Here is a 6,000-nt window from a genome sequence, read left to right as displayed (position 1 = left end):
TAGAGTTTTAAGCCTGGCAAGGCTCAGTGGTTTGCCCCAGTCCCCTCTTCACACTGCAGGCCTGACTGCAGCCCAATATGGTAAGAACTTAATGCCACCAGGGACCCAGCCCATTTGAATGCTCAGGCTTCCTTTATCACAGGCACAAGTGGTGCAGAAAAATTGCTCGGGATTAATTCTGGAGGCCTTGCAAATACACACAGCTGGGATCAGTGCTTACAGCTTTCTCGGAGGTGGCACTCTTTAAAAAGTGGGGCTTTTTCGGATGCTTTTATAAACGGTGGGACGGGCCTTTCCATTGAAGCTTTGCCTTTTGTGGGGCTGAAGGGGGTGCCCGATTTGCTAATGCAACTTAAAATGGTGTTATAAGACATAATAGCATACATGTACAAAGTGATAAGGGAATTAAGGCTTTTTCGGCACTCCCCAAAACCTGAGCTTCCACCAAGGTTCCCAAATGTAAAGAGTTTTATCGCCTTGTTGGCTGTGAACTGTGCTATGCTAGTATATATCACCTCCAAATACAGTGCATGGCAGGATTTGGGTGGGTAAGATAGGATGGAGTGCAGTTGTAAGGAGGTTTTTCTCTTGCTACTGCACTTCTTTCACTGTGTCCATTAACAAGAGAAGACAAGAGTGAAGTAGGCAGCTGCAGCCCCAGACCTTCCCTGGACGTGAGCACAGACTAAGGACTGTTCAGAATAAGAATTCCTCCTCGGACTGCTTAAGGATTGGATGGAAACTGATAAGCCTGTAGGTCTGAAAGTACAGTATTGACGCCCTCAAACCATTTGGAGCCTAGAGCAACCTCATGTTGTGTAATGTAGCAATGCGTTTATTCATTACAGCAGATCTCTGAATTAAAGGTTTTGTACATTTTTTATGTTAAATGTGCAATGTCTCTGACTTTATTTAAACAGTGTAGAACCTGTGACAGAGGGGGTTCAGGCCAGTGTCTCCTCAAAATGTTTTGGAGTATTAAGCATGCAAAGTCCACCAAGCAACAACCACTTTTTTTCTGGATATTATTGCATATACTTACCTATAATATGTAATATTTCCGCATTAAAATGTCAATATTATCCTAAACATTTCTAACAATGTTCAAACCCAGAGAAATCCCTGATTTTATTCAGGCAACTGTACATTTCTTACTTGTCCCTAGATGCTAATGTGACTAAACGTAAGGTGAATTAAACATTACATTGTCTGTGAACAAGATTTCTGCCTGAGTCACGTCTGGTAGATCTTTTTCAGCAATAGTCCTTGTTTAACAATGAAGACAACAACTCCCATGATCTCACCAAAAGAAATGACTTATTAATGTGTTTAAGAAAACACAAAATCATCTTCACCATCAACACATGCACCGTCACATTTTGAAAATATGCGAATAACAAAACCACACTGACATAAAAAAACAATTGTAGGAAAAATGAAGGAAACATTACAATGAAGTATTAAAAAATATATATTGTTCATTCAGTATATAGTCGTCCATATGTTTATGAAGTTATAATATTAAAGACTTTAATAAAGTCAGGACAAAGATCAGTTTTTGGTTTGGCTCTCCTGTAGTTGGTCCAATGTCACTTACGCCCCACTAGTTCTCTTTGTCCTTTTGTCTGACAGTGAGTATACACTGTAAAATGTAATTAGTTGACCTTACTTAAAAAAAAGTATGCAAATTCGTTGCCTCAAAAAAATTAAGCAAAGTAATCTTAAGATTAGTGAGTTAGAAAAGCTTGTTTATTTTAAGTGTGCAGTACTAAATCAAGTAGTACAACTAACATATTTGTTTTATGTTCATGTAACTTAATAGCCATGCTTAGTGTTAACTTAATTTTTTCATTTAGTGTGGACTGCTTGATATAAATTTAACCCCACTTAGAATTACTAAATACCTACAACTTAACACTTTTAGTTCTGTTCACTCATTTTTCAAGTTCACTTAAATTAAAGAAACCAATTTCCTTGAATGGGTCCTTGTTGCAGCGGCCCAGGTTTGGGTCCAACTTGTGGCCCTTTCTCTCTCCCATTTCTTATCTATTTTAGCTGTTACTATCTAATAAAGGCAAAAGCACCACAAACATATACTTTAAAAGAACACTCACTGGGTTGATTCAGCTGCATTACAACATTTATTTAAAAAAATAAAAATAAAAATTGACAGTTATTGTTACCTTACAGTAATCAATAAAATTACTGTTCTCCATACTCTTGTCATATTTAAAATGTATTTTAAAACTAATTGTAAAATTTCTCATAATGTGATCTATGTCTGTTAGGCTATTGTAATAACAATATGCATTAAATCTATTATTCAGCCTCAAGTGTTCTTCTGTTCTCAAGTATCACTTTCTTGTACATTCCAAGTACAAAACAGCAGCTAAACAACAAACTTGTGGTTTGATTTAACTGTAGAATATGACATGGACAAGGCAAAAATAAAACCACATTTTTGTGAGCTAATTCTATGCATGTAACAGTCTTAAAATATTAAACAGGTAAACACCTGATAACTATAGGACTTCAGTGCATGCAAAATCAGTGCATTTCTGATCAGTACAACAAATGTTTTTGTGTCCCAAAGCGAGCAGTCCAAGAATTAAACCAACACAAAGAAAAACATAAGTCCTTGGGTTTTGTATTTTTTGCTCCTTACTGGTCTAACCCAGTAGACTGTTCTTCAGAGTTAACAGTTTTGGTGGGAGTTTTTTTCTTTCCCAGTCCAAGCATCAGTCTGAATGAAGTTGAGTGTATTTGCCATGCATTTTGGGTAATCCAAATGCAAAGCATATGTAAGCCCAAACAACAGACAAACTGCCTGAGGCAAGTTTTTAATATGATCCATGACAATACCTCCCTCCAGAATGACGGCAGTGGAGATGGGCTGGAGGTCCACTGAGCTTGGACCCTCGTGAGGACTATCTTGTCAACTGTCAGCACACCAACAGTGATGCATTCTAGGGCCTCATCTCTTGCTGTATCCTACAAAGACACACACACATTCTTCAGCATAGCAATTTATGCTATTCTCAAACATTCATTTTAGTGTTAAAAGCATTTGCTAGAGAATATGGCTTTAAATATGTGTTCACACTGGATTGTTGCAATATAGCCAACAAAATATATTTGGTATGGTTAAACTAAAGCTATGGAGATACAACAAGGTCCATACATTCTTGCACAGTGACACTGACTTTTCAACCTAGATTCCTGCTCCTTTTTGAAATGAATAAATGTGTATAACGTTTATGTGGCAAATTTAATTCTTATTTACTGCCTGTTTACATACCTCTCAGATTAGTTGTGGAGGTATTGCTATACAAAATCACTGTACAAAATTTATATTGTATATTGAGCAGATAGAATTACATCTTCTTTGTCAACACAGGTATAGTTTTATATTAATGCAGACCGAACTTTTTCCTATGTGCAAGTACTTACAGAGCAGGTCTTGTAGAATTCACTGGAGTTGTCACCGAGTAAAATGGGAATGCCTTTGAGGACAACAGAGCGAAGTACTGTCACGTCTGGTGTCTAATGATACACAGAGAGAGAAAAGACCAGTTAACAGAGTAATTTGCAAGGCACAAGCACAAGTCAGACAGGAAATAGAATAAGTTGGTCTGGATCATCTCATTTAGAACTTGATTGATGAACTATCAAAATGAACCTACTTACCGTCCAGCTCATGTGCTGCATCAGCTCACTGAGTTTCTGGCCAACAGTTCCCCTTTTTGTTTTGAAAAGTTCGATGAAACGTAGGGCGTACTGGTCCAGAGCCTCGTAGAAGTCTCCCTCAAGATTCTTACTGGCGATTCTATTAAACTCAGCAAACACCTGAAAAAGTAGAGAGAGGGGTGGGTAGGGATGGAGAGGTGGCAGAGGTATTAACATTCCAACAAGTGTTTGGATTTCTAGCCTTGAATTTCTTTTTGATTGGCATTATTTTATTGGTTGAGAACAAAAATAGCTTACCTGTCTCTCTGTGAAGAGTGCTGGCCATCGTTCAACCATGTTCTGTACAGCAGGCTCCTTTTTTACAATTTCTTGTCTGCGTAGTGGGAATGATTGGTCCATCGTTTGTGAGATGAGAGTGCCATTTGGTTGTTTTTTCTTCATTTCTTCCACAAAATTTAAATAAAATAACATTAAGTTAGTTGACTGTGGTGATATCCCCAATCATATGTCGACACACGTGGTAATCAGAATTACAATTACAGAAACAAAACGGTCTGCACAAGGGTAAAATATTTACTCACCAAATGAGTGTGCCGAGCCCAAGAATCGCTGTTACGCTGAAAATAATCACAAGTGAATTGAATTGAATTGAAGTGCTGTTGAAGCGATGTTTAGGTCCAGCTCAATGCGGTCCAGCTCCAGCTGGTCAGCTGCGGTCATGATGAGACAGGTACCGTCCAGCGTAGAGAGGACTGATCTGCGCATGCCCACAGGTCAACACTTACTTTTTCTAAATGAATCCAGCTCTGTAGACTGAGCTGGTGAGATTTTTCAACCTCAAAGAACAAGTAACTTACTAAAAGCAAGTGTTAATAGCAGGTTGATAAAAACTGATTTAGGTCAATTTACTATTTTTAATTAAATACCATGTTTGCATTTACAGTGTAGTTCCTTCAACTATGAGCATATTAGTATTATTGTGTTTTACAAAGGCTCCAGATTACTGGCTTTAATTGCAATATGATTAGTGGGTGTATAAACAATCCCTTTCATTCTCTTTCTTTCTCTGTCTCTAACCCCTCAACCTGTCTCTACAAGAAAGGAATGGAATACACACACACACACACACACACACACACACAGTGACTGACTGCAGTAGCCTAAAGGTAAAATGCTGGCAGCACACACTGTCGCCCATCTAGTGGAGTGCGCTTTGAGCACCAGTCGACACCACACAGCCAAGCTATCATGAGACTAGTCAGCGTGATGCACACACATTCACACAAACACACAGTTCAATAAACACAGACAATCATTCCCTCCCCCATTGCCTTCTCTTACACACACACACAGGCACACACATGCACACTAAGAGCAATCAGCATGGGCATTCCCCTACCCTTAATGCTGATGACACCGTTTCCATTTCTGTGGAGACAGTGCTCTGTAGCTGTGGCGATATGGATTCTTATGGCCGACACACTCCATCGGCCAGCGGCATGCTTCCAGCCACATAGCTTTGTTTATGTGGAAAACCATATCAAAGTGAATTACTATTGAGAGGTAGCTAAATCAAATATGTGGTGTGAGGAGAGGAGGAAAAAAAAACATCAAGTTTCCCATTTCAAAGTCGTTTGCCCTTGAATGTTGTTCTAAAGCTGTTAATAATGAGTGCTTTTTATGATGTAATAGGGACGCCGGAGACATCCAGAGCTCAGCTCCCCCGAGGTGAAAGATATGGAAGTGGACAGACTCACTAACCATCAAGGAAAGCATAATTTCACTCAACTCCACCACACCGTGTTACTTGTGCACTTGATAAAAGGTCATGTTCAAATAAGCGGTGTATTTGTTGCACAGACATATACTCAGACAGAAATAAGAGGTAAAAATAGCTGTTCTGTAAGCAGGAAGGGAAGGAACACCATACAGATGATTCTGCTCTTTTAGGGGGTTGTTCATATTGGCAGGAACAGCACATAAACCTTTGGTTATGTTAAATCTTTCCCAAATCTGGAAACCAGTTCACTTGTACAGGCTGTTCTAAGATCTGTTAAAGTCCCAGTGTGTAACATTTAGGAGGATCTATTGTCAGAAATGGAATATAATATCCATAGGTATGTTTTCATTAGTGTATAATCACCTGGATACAAGAATCATATTTGTGTTGCCTTAAAATGAGCTGTTTTTATCTACAGAGGTGAGCAGGTCCTCTTCTACCATGTTGTTTCTACAGTAGCCCAGAAAGGACAAACAAAATTCTGGCACTATTGGAAGCAGAGCAGTATTCAGCTGGCTGCACACTGGTCCTTT

This window comes from Dicentrarchus labrax, unplaced genomic scaffold (assembly GCF_905237075.1).
Source record: "Dicentrarchus labrax unplaced genomic scaffold, dlabrax2021, whole genome shotgun sequence".
NCBI lineage: Eukaryota > Metazoa > Chordata > Actinopteri > Moronidae > Dicentrarchus > Dicentrarchus labrax.
This window is presented reverse-complemented; position numbering follows the sequence as displayed.